This window comes from Onychomys torridus, chromosome 12 (assembly GCF_903995425.1).
Source record: "Onychomys torridus chromosome 12, mOncTor1.1, whole genome shotgun sequence".
In the NCBI taxonomy this organism is placed as follows: Eukaryota; Metazoa; Chordata; class Mammalia; order Rodentia; family Cricetidae; genus Onychomys; species Onychomys torridus.
Genome location: NC_050454.1, coordinates 47344308 through 47359442, shown reverse-complemented (window position 1 = coordinate 47359442; position 15135 = coordinate 47344308). Strand labels below are relative to the sequence as shown.

Genomic DNA, 15135 nt, shown 5'->3' with positions numbered 1-15135 from the left:
GCCTGTTGATTCCTAAGGCTTAGCAACCTATAAAGAGCCTTTGTGATTCACTGCAGGCCAGTGAGAGATCTCCGCAGGAAAAAAATAAAGGAAGGTAGTAGAGAGTGACTTGAGGATGTCAGTCATGAGATCATCTGAGGTCATCTCTGTCTTCTGTGCACAACTATGCACTCATGCACACAATAATAATAAGTTATAAGATTATTTTTTGTAAATAACTTCTAGGAATGGTCCAATAAAATCCTGAAACTTTGTCTTTAATTTTATTATAGTCACAGTAAAGCAATGAAAGGAAATGTATTTCTTGCCTTTGAGATTGATCCATAATACTATGCTTCACTCCTCAATCTACCTTCCCCAGAGGCAAGAAGAGCTCATTTTCACAATCCGGCTGTGTGTTTATGCTCCATTGTTTTGTAGCAAATTAACATATGTTATACTTGTCACAGGAAAGTGATTTGTGAAAAATATCTATTTATTCTTGCCGCAATGTTTAATTAGAATATGTTTCTTAGAATAAGTTTATTAAAGGGAGTGTTTGAAGGCGTGACTGTGTCATTACTGAGATTTTGAATGTGATGAAGTGGTACATGGAGACATATAAAAGAATGAAAAATTCAAATTCAAAATATTAGAAATGTAAGTGTTTGAAAGATCAATGTTGAACTTTAAAAAGAACTTTTGCTTCTGTCAGAGTCTGTAAAGAGTTTCCCGTTGAACTGCTGTACATTGTGCTATGGCACTAGAGTTGTCTGCAGTCAAGAATTCAAGGGGCTATTGATAAAAACAACAGAGTCATCCAAGAAATATGAATAGTTTCCATTCTACACTTGTTGCGTAAGCAGGGTCTAAAATTTGGCACCACCAGCTGACATGTCAACACTGGTGGGGATATTTGATAGATCTTCAGCCTGAGAAAAGGAGCTATAAGTAATTGATGGTTCCTGAAAGCAGTAAAATGGACAGTTCGTGCAGTGGCAGCCGAGGTGGTGTAGCTCCGTGACAGGTTCGGGCCCCCCACGCGCCTCCCACCCAGCACTGCCAGGATGCCCAAGAGGAAGGTTAGAGCGGACAGAGCAGCGAAGGCAGGAGCCCAAGAGACGCTCCGTGAGGCTGTCGGTGGACGCGGAGCCGAAGAAGGCCTCAGGAAAGGATAAGTCATCAGACAAAAAAGTGCAAATCAAAGGGAAGAGGGGAACAAAAGGCAAACAGGCTGAGGTGGCGGACCAGCAATCCACAGATGTGCCTGCAGAAAACGGAGAGACTGAGAACCGGAGTCCAGCCTCCGACGTAGAAGAGAAAGAAGCCAAGTCCGACTAAACATCCATCCTGTCTGTCAGTGTCCCCGCCTCCCTTCTTGTACCATCCAGAGGAATGTTTTTATCAACTATTTTGTAAATGTGAGTTTTTTAGTAGCTCTAGAAACATTTTTAAAAGGTGGGAGGAAGTCCCACCTCATCCCATTTTTTAAGTATAAGTGATTTTTTTAAGAGGTTAAATCACTTGCTGATTGTTTATTTTTTGGTACAACCAGAAACTAGCAGGATGCTGAATCAGGAGAGGCTGTGACTGTCTCGGGGGTCACCATAACATTCCGTAGAGGGGGCTAGTTTTATATCCTACAACACAAAGCATACTAAATGGTAATTTGGAGTCCTGGTCGTGCATTTGTGTCTGGAATATTTTCAGTTATTTCTGATCTCGTGTTTCTAGTAGAACTGTATCCTAAAAAACCACTCCTCGGTCCTTGCCCTGTCAGAACTGTCTCTGGTCATGGCTGTCCATTTTCCTAACAATTGTGATAATATGCTATGAAAGATTGAAATTTTGAATATGTACTGTATGTGGCATAAAATTGTGAGTCAGTAAGCATTTGATTGTTATGTGAGGTCTTAGGGAAAACTCGCCAAGCTTAGGATGGAACATCACTGGAATAAGTTCAAGGAGAAACAACACATGGCTCTTTTGGGTATGTGAACTCAATGTATGACTTTTAGAGTTTGGGTCCATGTTTTAAGAATTGAAATGTCTGTGTACTCAACCAATAAAGTCTCAGTTGTGAAAGAGTAAATAAAATAAAATAAAATAAAATAAAATAAAATAAAGAAGTAAAATGAATCTTTTCCAACAATGAGCCCTTTGCTAGGTAATCTAGTCTAAAAGCTCAGCATTAAACACACATGAGCAACAGTAAATGCTCTCACATTTGTGTGTAAAACAATTTTGTTAAAGAAATAAAGGCATATATTTGAGAGGAGTAGGACATACATGCGAGAAGTTGGAGGGAGAAGAGGGAGAATAGAATGTTATAAATATAGAACTCATATGTCAAATTCTCAAAAATAAATGTAAGTATATATTATGGAGAACATTGATATATATCTCCATGAAGATTCTGAGAGATGATTCATGATTTTAAAATTTTAGTATTCATCCTATATATCCAGTAAGTTATTTTAATGTAAATTAAATAAACATAAATAATGTACAAAAATAATCAAAAGTTGGAATAGGAAAGCTTGATGGAAGTTCATTATTTTCTTGAATATAATATCAGAGAGAGCACAGCCATTCACAGTCATCTTGAAAATAAAGGAGATGCCGTGGGACTCTACGAGGCTATTCATTCTCTTATCAAAGTGAACTTGATAACCAATACTCCTAACATTGTGAAAAAACAGGAAAAAATCTTATTTATTACTGGAAACAACTTCTATCAATATTATGACTCTGCTACAGTTGTTAATTATAAAGATTTATTAAACACCATCTTGAATTACTCAACACATATTCTATCATATAATGTCATACTATTAACATTGAAATTATTTTCCTTACCTTAGTATTATGAAGTATAGACTCTAGTGTATCAGGAATCTTAACAGGTCTTATTAATAAAAAACAAACCTGAGGCCAGTTATTGGGGTGAACGCTGGAAGAACAGAGACACAGAACAAGTCACAGCTTCCTCACCTCACCAGTTCCTCAGCTGGTCTTGTTTCCTCAGACTGGAGGCTTCTGAGTCCTCATCCAAATGAATCTCAGCTGAACTGTGCTGCTCCAAGCCTAAAAGCTTAACCAGCCAAATGCTTAACCAGCCAAATGCTTCTAGTTTCTGATCTTCATGCCTTATATATCTTTCTTTTTCTGCCATCACTCCTTGGGATTAAAGGCATGTGTCACCATGCCTGGCTGTTTCTAATGTGGCCTTGAACTCAAGAGATCCAGAGGTATTTCTGTCTGGAATGCTAGGATTAAAGACGTGTGCTACCACTGCCTATTCTCATGTTTAATATTGGGGCCGTCCTGTTCTCTGACCCCAGATAAGTTTATTAGCATGCACAATATTTTGGGGAACACCATCACACTCTACTATTTAATATAGCTATATATGGTGTGTGAGAGATGGAAAAACCAGAGAAGAAGAATGTCATATCTTCAGGTGTGCTATATGAACTTTTCCTTCAAAGAATAACACAAAGGTACCAAAGGTCAAACAAAGAAATGATTCCACTCAGTTCAAAATCTGTGCCTCCATGAGTTCAATGAAAATTACTGTAAGAGTATGTAGGATGGTCAGGTAGCTGTGGCACAGGCCTTTAATGGCAGCACTCGGGAGGCAGAGGCAGAGGCAGAAGCAAGTGGATCTCTGTGTTTGAGGCCAGCCTGGGCTACAGAGTAAGTTCCAGGGAAGGTGCAAAGCTACATGGAGAAACCCTGTCTCAAAAACAAAGCAAAACAAACAAAACAACAACAACAACAAAAAAGTGTATAGGATGAATCCTTTAAAGAGTATTGTCGGGGTTGGGGATTTAGCTCAGTGGTAGAGCACTTACTTAGCAAGCGCAAGGCTCTGGGTTCGAGCCTCAGCTCAAACCAAAAAAAAAAAAAAAAAAAAAAAGAGTATTGTCAACATTACTTAAAAAACAAAACAAAACAACAACAACAACAACAAAACACTCTGTCAATGGATACTGATAATTATATTCCTGGGAAGGGACATGGCCTCATGAGTTTCTCCCCATAGCAACCATTAACTAGCTAGGTATAACTCTTCAGAAATGATGTCACCATTGCTCTATTTATCATTTGCTTATGTTTGGTAAAGGGCAGACTCCTTCCTTTCACTCTCCTACTCATGATGGAAGTCAATAGGCCCAGTTTTGTGAAGATCTCCTCTGAGTAGTTATAGCTGCTCACAGATCAAGTGAGCAGTATTGTAACATGTCCAGAGATCAACACTCCTCAACCCAGTATCTTCTCACATTATGTACAAAGATAACACTCCATCTAAAAGTTGAAAACATTGTTTAAAAAGAACAATGGATCTTGATTTTAAGCACAGTTCTTTTTGTGTGTGATAATAATTCCATTTTATATAGTTTATACAAGTAAATAAATAATTACCTGAAACTCAAATAGAATTCATAAACATCCTTCCATCTCAATCACCCTGAATTTTCTTCATCTTACCAGACAGAAAGAAATTGAGCTAAATTCTTTCTCATAGTTTTTTTTTTTAATAAATAATATGCTCTAGTATTTTCTTACATCATCTTCCAAGAAAGGAAACATTATTATGATCACTTATGTTAATATTCTGATTGGAAATGCTAACCACTACATATTTTTAAGTGTTATGTTAAGATGTATTTGCCAGATGGTGGTGGCACACACCTTTAATCCTAGCACTCTGAAGGCAGAGCCAGGAGGATCTCTGTGAGTTGGAGGCCAGCCTGGTCTACCGAGAGAGATCCAGGACAGGTACCAAAACTGCAAAAAGGAAACCCTGCCTTGAACCTCCCCCCCCCCCACCCCCCAAAAAAAAAGGTATATTGACATTCTGAAGAACTTTTCCCTGGGGTTACTTTTTTCTATTCATTCCTTTTGTGTTTTCTGTTACATTTATAATTAAGCCACACTTTGCATTGGAATATGGATTCTCACAATGTGAAACACATGGATGATGCATTATCCCTGTCACCTGTCTTTCTTGAACCTTTTCTGTTTTGTCCTATTCCGTACTCAAGTTTTCTTTTCTTTTTTTACTTTATAATTTAATTTATTTTTACATATCAGCCATGGATTCCCCTACCCTTTCCCCTACCCTTCCCTCTCCCCCTTCCCTCCGCCTTCATCTGAGCCCACCCCCAATTCCCATCTCCTCCAGAGCAAAGACTCCCCTAGGGATTCAGCTCAACCTGGTAGATTCAGTCAAAGCAGGCCAGTCCCCTCCTCTCTACACTAAGGCTGAGCAAAGCATAAGCCCCAGGTTCCAAAGAGCCAGCTCATGAACTAAGGACGGGTCCGGGTCCCATTGCCTGGATGCCTCCCAAACAGTTCAAGCTATTCAGTTGTCTCACTTATCCAGAGGGCCTGATCCAGTTGGGGGCTTCTCAGCTTTTCGTTCATAGTTCATGTTTCCATTAGTTTGGCTATTTGTCCCTGTGTTTTTTCCAATCTTGGTCTCAACAATTCTTGCTCATACAATCCCTCCTCTTTCTTGCCAATTGGACTCCCGGAGCTCCACCTGGGGCCTGGCGGAGGATCTCTGCATCCACTTCCATCAGTTATTGGATGAGAGTTCTAGCACGACCGTTAGGGTGTTTGGCCATCCAATCACCAGACTAGGTCAGATCAGGCTTTCTCTCGACTATTGCCAGTAGTCTACAGTGGATGTATCATTGTGGATTTCTGTTGACCTCTCCAGCACTCTGCCTATTCCTGTTCTCATGTGGTCTTCATTTATCATGGTCTGTTTTTCCTTGTTCTCCCTTTCTCTTCTTATCCAGCTGGTATCCCCTGCTCCCCTAAGCTCTCTTTTCCTGAAACTTTGTCCTTCATTACCCCCACTCACGTCCAGGTTGTTCATGTAGATCTCATCCATTTCTCTGTCATTGGGAGATCCCTGTGTCTTTCTTAGGGTCCTGTTTTCTAGGTAGCCTCCACAGAGTTGTGAGTATCAGTATAGTGATCTTTGTTTTACATCTAATATCCTCCTATGAGTGAGTACATGTATTTGTCTTTCTGGGTCTGGGTTACCTCACTCAGATGATTTTTTCTAGATCCATCCATTTGCCTGCAAACCTCATGATGTCATTGTTTTTCTCTGCTGAGTACTACTCCATTGTGTATATGTACCACACTTCATTTATCCATTCTTCAGTTGAAGGGCATCTTGGTTGTTTCCAGGTTCTGGCTATTACAAACAATGCTGATATGAACATAGATCAGCAAGTGCCCTTGTGGTAAGATTGAGAATTCCTTGGGTATAGCCAGAGCAATAAGACAACATAAAGAGATTAAGGGGATACAAATTGGAAAGGAAGAAGTCAAGATTTCCCTATTTATAGATGACATGATAGTATATATGAGAGACCCAAAAAATTCAACCAAGGAACTGATTCAGCTTATAAACACCTTCAGCAACATAGCAGGATACAAGGTCAACTCAAAAAAAAATCAGTAGCCCTCATATATATAATCAAAAAACAGTCTGAGAAGGAAATCAGAGATACATCACCCTTTACAATAGCCACAAATGATATAAAATAGCTTGGGGTTACTCTAACTAAACAAATGAAGGACCTATGTAACAATAGCTTTAAGTCTCTGAAAAAGAAATTGAAGAAGATGTCAGAAAATGGAAAGATCTCCCATGCTCAAGGATAGGCAGGATTAACATAGTAAAATTGGCAATTTTATCAAAAGCAATCTACAGATTCAATAAATCCCCATCAAAATACCAACACAATTCTTCACAGACTTGGGAAAAATAATATTCAACTTCATATGGAAAAACAACAACAACAAAACAAAACAAAAAAAAAAAAAACAAAACAGGATAGCCAAAAGTATTCTGTACAATTAAACAACCTCTGGAGGTATCACAATCCCCGACCTCAAGCTCTGCTGTAGAGCTACAGTAATAAAAACAGCTTGGTACTGGCATAAAAACTGACATGTGGACCAATGGAATCGATATGAAGACCCTAACCTTAATCCACACACCTATGAACATATAATTTTTGACAAAGAAGCCAAAAATGTACAATAGAATAAAGAAAGCATCTTCAACAAATGGTGCTGGCATAAATGGATGGCAATGTGTAGAAGGCTGCAAATAGATCCATATCTGTCACTGTGCACAAAACTTTAGTCCAAGTGGATCAAAGACCTCAACATAAATCCAGTTACTATGAACCTGATAGTAGAGAATGTAGGAAGTAGTCTTGAAGGCATTGGCACAGGAGATCACTTTCTAAATATAACACCAGTAGCACAGACACTGAGAGAAAGAATCAATCAATGGGACCTGTTGAAACTGAGAAGGATTGTAGAGAAAATGACACGGTCATCAAGTTTTCTAAGAGAGTTGCCAAGCTGTCTCTAACCTTTTCTGAATTTCCCTGGATCAATATCTCTTTAATTTTGCTTGAATGGCACCTCCAGAAAAGTATTAATAAAGGCTCATATAGATGGTCCATGTTTGGAGCATGTTCAACTTACTTGTTTGTTTTTTTTTTGTTGTTGTTGTTAAGTGATAGTGCTTTTTAAAACAGAATTCATAGAATATATTCTGATCCCAGGTTTCTCTCCATATCCTCCTCATCCACTCAACTCCACTCTTCCTTTCTTTATCTGTTTAGACAACAAACAGTCAAACCAACCAACAAAGAAAAGTTAGTACAACCAGAGTTAAAAAAAGGAAAGACAAAGAAATCAAGAAAAAGCTCAAGAACACACAATCACACACACACACACACAGACACACAGACACACACACACACACACAGCGAGAGAGAGAGAGAGAGAGAGAGAGACAGAGAGAGAGACAGAGAGAGAGAAAGAGAGAGACAGAGAGAAAGAGAGAAAGAGAGACAGAGATACACACAAAACCACATACATTCATGTACAGTCAAAAGCCAGTACCCATAAAACCACAAACTTGTTAACCATAATAAAAATGCAAAAGACTAGTAAGAGAAAAAGAAGTACCCAAATTTAGCAATAGGAGTTCAAATATCTACAAAAATACCATTGAGTTTTTTCATGTTGGCCATCTTCTACTGGACATAAAGCCTACCCTTGAGTGTATTACCAATTTAAGAATCTGAATTGAAACTTTTTTTTTGTAGATTCTTGATGCTTTCCACCCTTAACTCCCTTGTTTCTGGCATGTCTGTAAAGAAATCTAGTGTCCAATTAATAATTAGAATTGTTCATGCACTTGTCTTTCATCCTTCTTAGCATCTTCATTTTATAGTCACTCATGCATTTTTGGGGGGGAGTGGGAATACCCCATAAATATTTTTCCATTTGTTCTAATAAAAACTTACCAGCACTCCCCCCAAAAAAAGGAATGATGGAGGTTAAGGTTCTGCTTGAATTGTAAATATGCATTCACCATTAGCGATTGTACATTGGTCTGAAATCTCTTTTTCCTGGAACAGATTTTTTTTTTTCAGATTTCATCATAGATAAAAATCTCTAAAATTTTTACTTTCCTCATAAAGGATTTTCTTACATTAAAAATGTTGTCCAATTCCTTACTCCTTTATGAGTCGATGATCCCTTTTACCAGGAAAATGAAACATTATCTGCTTTATAAAGACACCGAAGAGTTTTCAGTACTTCTGTGTGACAAAAGCCCCAAACTTTATGCGTTTGAATAATCCCTTTTCACTGAAAGCCTTTATATGGAAGTGGACTGTAGGTAATGACTCTGACTCTGAGTGTGCAGACAGTCATGAATTTCAATCTGAGATAGAAACTGGAAAACTGGGTAACATCCACATGGGATAAAGTCTCAGGTGCAAGTGTAGTATCATGTTCACAATGACTTTTTTGTCATTGCTGATTTTGTATGCACTTTACCTAGAAATTCATTCTATCCATTGTAGTACACTTACGAACATTCATTTTTGATGCTTATCTTCTGACTTTCCTTGCTCTTCAACAGTATATCTATGCTATATTACTTAATATTGTCCATTATAGAATACAGTTTTTATTTTTGAAAGAAAGGGAATGTATATATGGATTGATTGATCCATTAAAAGTGCATCTAAAATTTATTAACTGTATAACATTAAAAAATTATAATAATCTCATACTTGCTAGAATACAGGAACTTCTTGTTGTGAAGCATAGTCACATGGGGAATTGTATTTGTTTTCTAAAGTATCAGAAATATAGAAGCTGCAGTACATATATTCATTATTTTCTGAATAGGAGTTTTCTTTTTTTTAATGATTTTTCAAAACAGGTATTCTCTCCATAGCCCTGGCACTCCTAGAACTCACTATGTAGACTAGCCTGTCTAACCTCCCAAGTACTGGGGTTAAAGGTGTGTGAAACCATACCTGGCCTAATAAGGATTGCATTGTAAATTTCCTTAGAGTTTCTTTCCTAGCATCTGAGGTATGTATATTTTGACAATAAAGATACTTAGAATTTGATACTCACTGAACACAAAACTTATATTTTCTAATAAAATACTATTTTTAAATGGTAAATTTCATGCTTAATAAGAGCTTATATTGTCTATACATATGCTAAATACCAGTATTTTCCAGTTAGACTCTAAGTAATGATATTTTATTGATATATTGATTTACAATATAAATACCAAGTTTAATGATAAATAATAGCAATTCTATCTTTAAAAATATTTAATCCTGCTAAAAAGTAAGATAAAATACGGCATGTTAGTTGGTTTCAAATAATACTGTTCAGTCCCAGTGAGTGCATCCTCATGTTTGTGCAACAGTTATCGGAACATTGGATCTTGCAAACTTCATACCATCTTCTGTTTCTCCTTTATCCTATGCTGACACTTAGAAGCTCCCATTCTCTATTCTCTTTCTTTGACTTTTGCCTAATACAGATAACCTATGGTAATAGATTCATACATTATTTGATATTTTATGACTGACAGATGAGACATTCTGTCTTGATATTTCTTAGTTTTATTTCATTAGCAAGGATGCTTTCTTAAAAATGTAGATATTATAAAATTATGCATGTATATTATATTTAATTATCAATTAATCAATTGTTGGATGTGAAATTTTACCTGTTGTAGTGTTTTACCTGGAAACTGTCTTTGTGGACAGAAGAATTTTAACATCCTTGAATAAGCTTATTAGATCAATCTTTATAAATATCCTAAAGTGAGATTTCAGGGTCATAGAGAATTTTTGTTAAATTTTATGAATAGCCTTTTGTAATTGGAGTTTTTCTGCCTGGCCCACAGTCAGGACAAATCTCTCTTATCTGCTAGGCCCATAGACGCTCAGACCCAACCAAGTAAACACACAGAAACTTATATTGCTTACAAACTGTATGGCCGTGGCAGGCTTCTTGTTATCTACTTCTTCTATCTTAAATTAACCCATTTCTATTAATCTATTCTTTGCCACATGGCTCGTGGCTTACCAGTACCTACATCTTGTCATGGCAGTGGCTGGCTGTATCTCTCTCCCTTCGCCTTCCACTTCCCAGAATTCTCCTCTCTCCTTGTCCTGCCTATACTTCCTGCCTGGCTACTGGCCAAGCAGCATTTTATTTATACAGATCAATATCCACAGCAGCCTTCATTCTGTTTCTTTACTGTAAATGTTATCACTTGGAACACTAGAAATCATATATAAAATTTCCAATTTCTCTGCATCATTTTCAGAACCTGCCTTGATTTTTCATATTGTAGTTATTCTAACAGATGCATGACAAAAACACCATTTTGTATTTTTAACAAATTTCTGCAATGATTATTGATTTTGAATATTTATGTCATGTTCATTTATGGCTACAAGAATGGTTTATTTTGAAATAATTTTCCCATTTCAAATAAAGTTATTTGTGATTATATTTAAAATGCATTAGGTATATCTATAACAGCTATATCATGTGAAAATATTTTATGTCTATCAATAGGTTTCCACATAACTCTGGTGATTGTTGATTTGGCTTTTAACTTGATGTATGATATTGGCATGAATTCAGACATATGGAACAATGAAACAGAAGAGACTATCCAGAAAACAAATGTATATTTAATTATCTTAGACAAGTGTGACAAGATTATCATGGGAGAGGGTATAATGTTTTTAAATAATGGCATTGGGAAAACTTGATGGAAGACATGTGTTAAGTGTTGGGACTGTGAAAGTCCAAGAAGAAAGCAAACAGTGAGTTCTTAATGGCATAGGTCCTAGAAATGATTTTGTGACTACAATAAGAAAAGCACAGGAAACAAATGCTAAAGTCCCAAGTTAAATTCATGTATTTATGATAAAGAAGTAAATACATTTCCCAGTGAGGCCAAAAGTATAGGCTCTCTTTATATTGTCAAGGCTGTAAAAAAAATCAGCATGTACTGTGATTTGAATATTTCTAATTCATATTCATGAATTCAAATAAATTTTAATACTAATACTAAACCTAGGAGTAGTTAGTTTTCAAATGTATATATATATATGTTTCAATTATGTGTGTGTGTGTGTATGTAGCAGTCTGGAGTATGGAGTACAATCAATATTTTTTATTTTACTTTTTAAAAGCTTACCTGACAGGGAAATCCAAGGATTATACAAAAAGTTAAGCTTTTGTGTAATGGACATTATGTAAAGATTTAAAACTTTTTTATTCTTTCATTCTAGATGTTCAAGATATTGTTTATTTTTCATGATTATGATGAGTGAATAAAACTTGTCCAGATAGGGGAACTAGGGAAGTATTTGTATACCACATGAGAAATTTTTTGCTTTTCAGTTTATCTCACTCAAATTTTATAACTACCCTTTGATTGATCATACATGTACAACACTTGCTATTTTGAATAACTTTTACTCGTTTTTTGTTGTTGTTCTGAGGAAAAATTTTGTTTCATACTTATTCCTTGTTTTTAAATTGTTAGTATTTATCTGCTAGAAGAGAACATTAAATTTCTAAATATTACAAATACGATCATGGCTTGAAGATGCCCTTATGGTACAGTGGCAGATACATTTTTATAAGTTTTTATTTATTATTCAAATTAGATTTTTTTTCTCATATACTATGTCCTGATTACAGTCATCCACACTCCTCCCATTTCCTCCTCACACCTGCTCACATCAAGATTCACCCCTTTCTGTCTTTCATTAGACACCAAACTGGCATCTAAGCAATAAAAATAAAATAAACTATTAAGATAATGCATGAACTAAAACTTTTGAATTGGACAAATGAACAAACAAAAACAGAAGTGGAAAAATCCCAAGAGAAGGAAAAAAGAAAAAAACTCACTTGTTCACTGTTTCAGGAATCCCACAGAACACTAATCTGGAAGCCCTAAAATATTTGAAAGAACTTGTAGGATAAACAAGGAGAAGGAAAAAAAAAAAAAAAAAAAATATATATATATATATATATATATATATATATATATAATAAAATGAAATAAAAATAAATGACAAAATTAAAAAATAAAAACAGAAAAGCCCTGACATGCCATTGTGACACTGTGAGACAAGAATTATCCAAAGATACCAGTAAGGTCATTTTCTGTTGTCCATCTACTGATGGACACGCAGCCTGCCCTTAAGAGTAGTCTGTTTCCCCATTGAGACTCCCTTGGGAGAACTAATTTCATTTCAAATGTTTATCAACTGGGGTTGCTTCTGGGTTAGTGATGAGGCCATGTGCCCACTTTGCCTTTCAGCTCTAAGGCCCTATTTAGTTCAAACCCATGCAGGTCTTGTTCATACTGCCTCAGTTCTTTGTGTTGTTCACATGTGCATAGATCACTTTGATTGAAAGTGCTTTGTTTCCATGATGTTCTCCTCTGGCACTTCATTCTTTCTGCCTCCTCTTCTGTGGGACACCCTGAACCCCAGGGGGAGGGATTGATGTAGGCATGCCTTTTAGAGCTTAGTATTCCAAGGTCTCTCAATGCATATTGCCATGGGTCTCTGAATTTGTTCTCATCTGCTGCAGGAGGAAGTTTCTCTGATGACAGCTGAGCAAGGCAATGACCCCTGAGTATAGATAAATGTTGTTAGGAGTCAATTTGTTGCTACATTTTTTGTTATTGTTTTTTTTTTTTTCAAACAGTTTGTATTTTATTTTAACCTGTGTCTTCCACTATGCATTTTCAGGTTCTTGATCACCCAATGTGTAGTGTTTATTGATTACTAATATTTTATGTTTGTGTTGTGTATTTGTGATTGTGTTTTTTTTTCTCCTCCTGATTTGATGACTGCAATTATGTATTTCTTGCTCCCCCCCCCCCTTGGGTGTTGTTTAATTCTTATCGTTGGTATTTTCCTTGTATTGTCTACTATTGAGCTGTATTTCTAGATAGATATTTCTTGAGTTTGGTTTCATCATGAGATGTCTTATTTTCTCCATCTATTGTGACTGAAAGTTTTGCTGGATATAGTAGTCTGAACTGGCATTGGTAAACATATCTTCAGGCCCTTCTGGCTTTTAGAGTCTCCATTGAGAGGACAGCTGTTACTCAAATAGGTCTGCTTTATGTTACTTGGTCCTTTTCCTTTGCTGCTTTTAATATTCTTTCTTTGTTCAGTATATTTAATGTTTGTTTATTATGTGTTTAAAGGACTTTCTTTTTTGTTCCAGTCTATTCAATGTTGTTTATGATTCTTGTACCTTGATAGGCATATCCTTCTTCAGGTTAGGGAAATTTTCTTCTATGATTTTGTTGAAAATATTTCTGTGCCTTTAAGTTGTGATTTTTCTCCTTTCTCTCTTCCTACTATTCGTAGATTTGATATTTTCATAATGTCCCAGATTTCCTGGATATATTGTATCTGACTCTTTCATTAACACTTTATTTGACCAAGGTATCAATTTCTTCTTTTGTGTCTTCAATTCCTAAAATTCTCTCTTACAAGTCCTTTATTCTGTTGTGAAGCTTGCCTTTGAGTTTCCTGTTGACTTCTCTAAATATTTGCATTTCCAGATTTCTGTTAGTTAGGTTTCTTTATTGATTATATTTCAAATTTCAGATCTTGTACTCTTTTATTCATTTCCTTCTACTGTTTGTTTGTATTTTCATAGATTTCTTTAATGGATTTATTCATTTCTTCTTTAAGTACTTTTATCATATTCATAAAGGTATTTTATGGTCTTTTTTCTTGTGCTTCAGCTATTATGAAATACTGAAAACCTGGTGTAGTGCAGTTGTTCGGTTCTAGTGCAGACATAATCCTGGCTGTTGTTTATTTTGCTTTCATGTGTGTATGTCTAGACATCTGTGCTTGGGAAATTGGTAATTCTAGGTGCTGATATCTGGTCTTGCCTTTGTTAGCTGTGTGTTTTGTTCCTTGGTTTCTGTTTCCCTCTGTTTTTTTATAAGAGTGTGATCGCTGTGTGTTGCCTGATAGGAAATTCTTCTGGAAATCTTATAGGTATGACCGTTGAGGGTTCTGTGGATAATGTGTTCACAGGCATTGGGAGTTGATACTTAAGAATGGGTTTGTGTTAGGAGTTAGGAAGCAGAAAATGTCCAAAGAAGGGAGGAAAACTGGGTCTTCCATTAGGATCTATTCAGTTCCTGGGTATGGGTCAGAGAGTGAGGAGAGGTCACAGCATGTGCTCTGCTACACAGTTAGGGATGAAACTGGGCCATTGGCCTTGGAGGAATGGAGGGAGGGTGAAGATTGGCAGTTATCCTCCAGGCCACTGGATTCTCAGGAAGTGCCTGTTGGAGTTTGGTGCTGGAATAGACAACTAGTGGTGGAAAGAAGTTTGGAGGGGAAGATCTATGTGGCCCTCTGTAAGTGAGACTGGAGGCTGCCAGGTCCTGCCTGCAGCTGGTGATCTGCAACTGAGCTGGGATAAGGCTTTGGGATTGGAGTTTGAGGAGTTGAGGAAGATGCACAGATCTGCAGTTAGCATGCCTGCTGGAGTCAAATTTTACTAGCTTTTAATGCTTTATAACTACTATAGTGTGTGTTCATATTACAGTTTCTAAAAATTCAAGTTAATATAAAGAGAAAATAGAAGAAAACAAAAATATTCAAAATATATTGCTGTTTCCTGTGTTTATTTAAAGTCTGTTATGTTTTGCTTCTGACCTAATATGATTCTTGGATCTCAAAAAACTAGAATTTAATATGTAGAAAA

At 36.3% G+C, this 15135-nt stretch overlaps 1 pseudogene; it reads left to right on the top strand.

The window, feature by feature from the left end:
- Positions 1 to 1046: 1046 nt before the first annotated feature.
- On the top strand, positions 1047 to 1320 carry LOC118593814 (annotated as a pseudogene).
- Positions 1321 to 15135: the final 13815 nt, after the last annotated feature.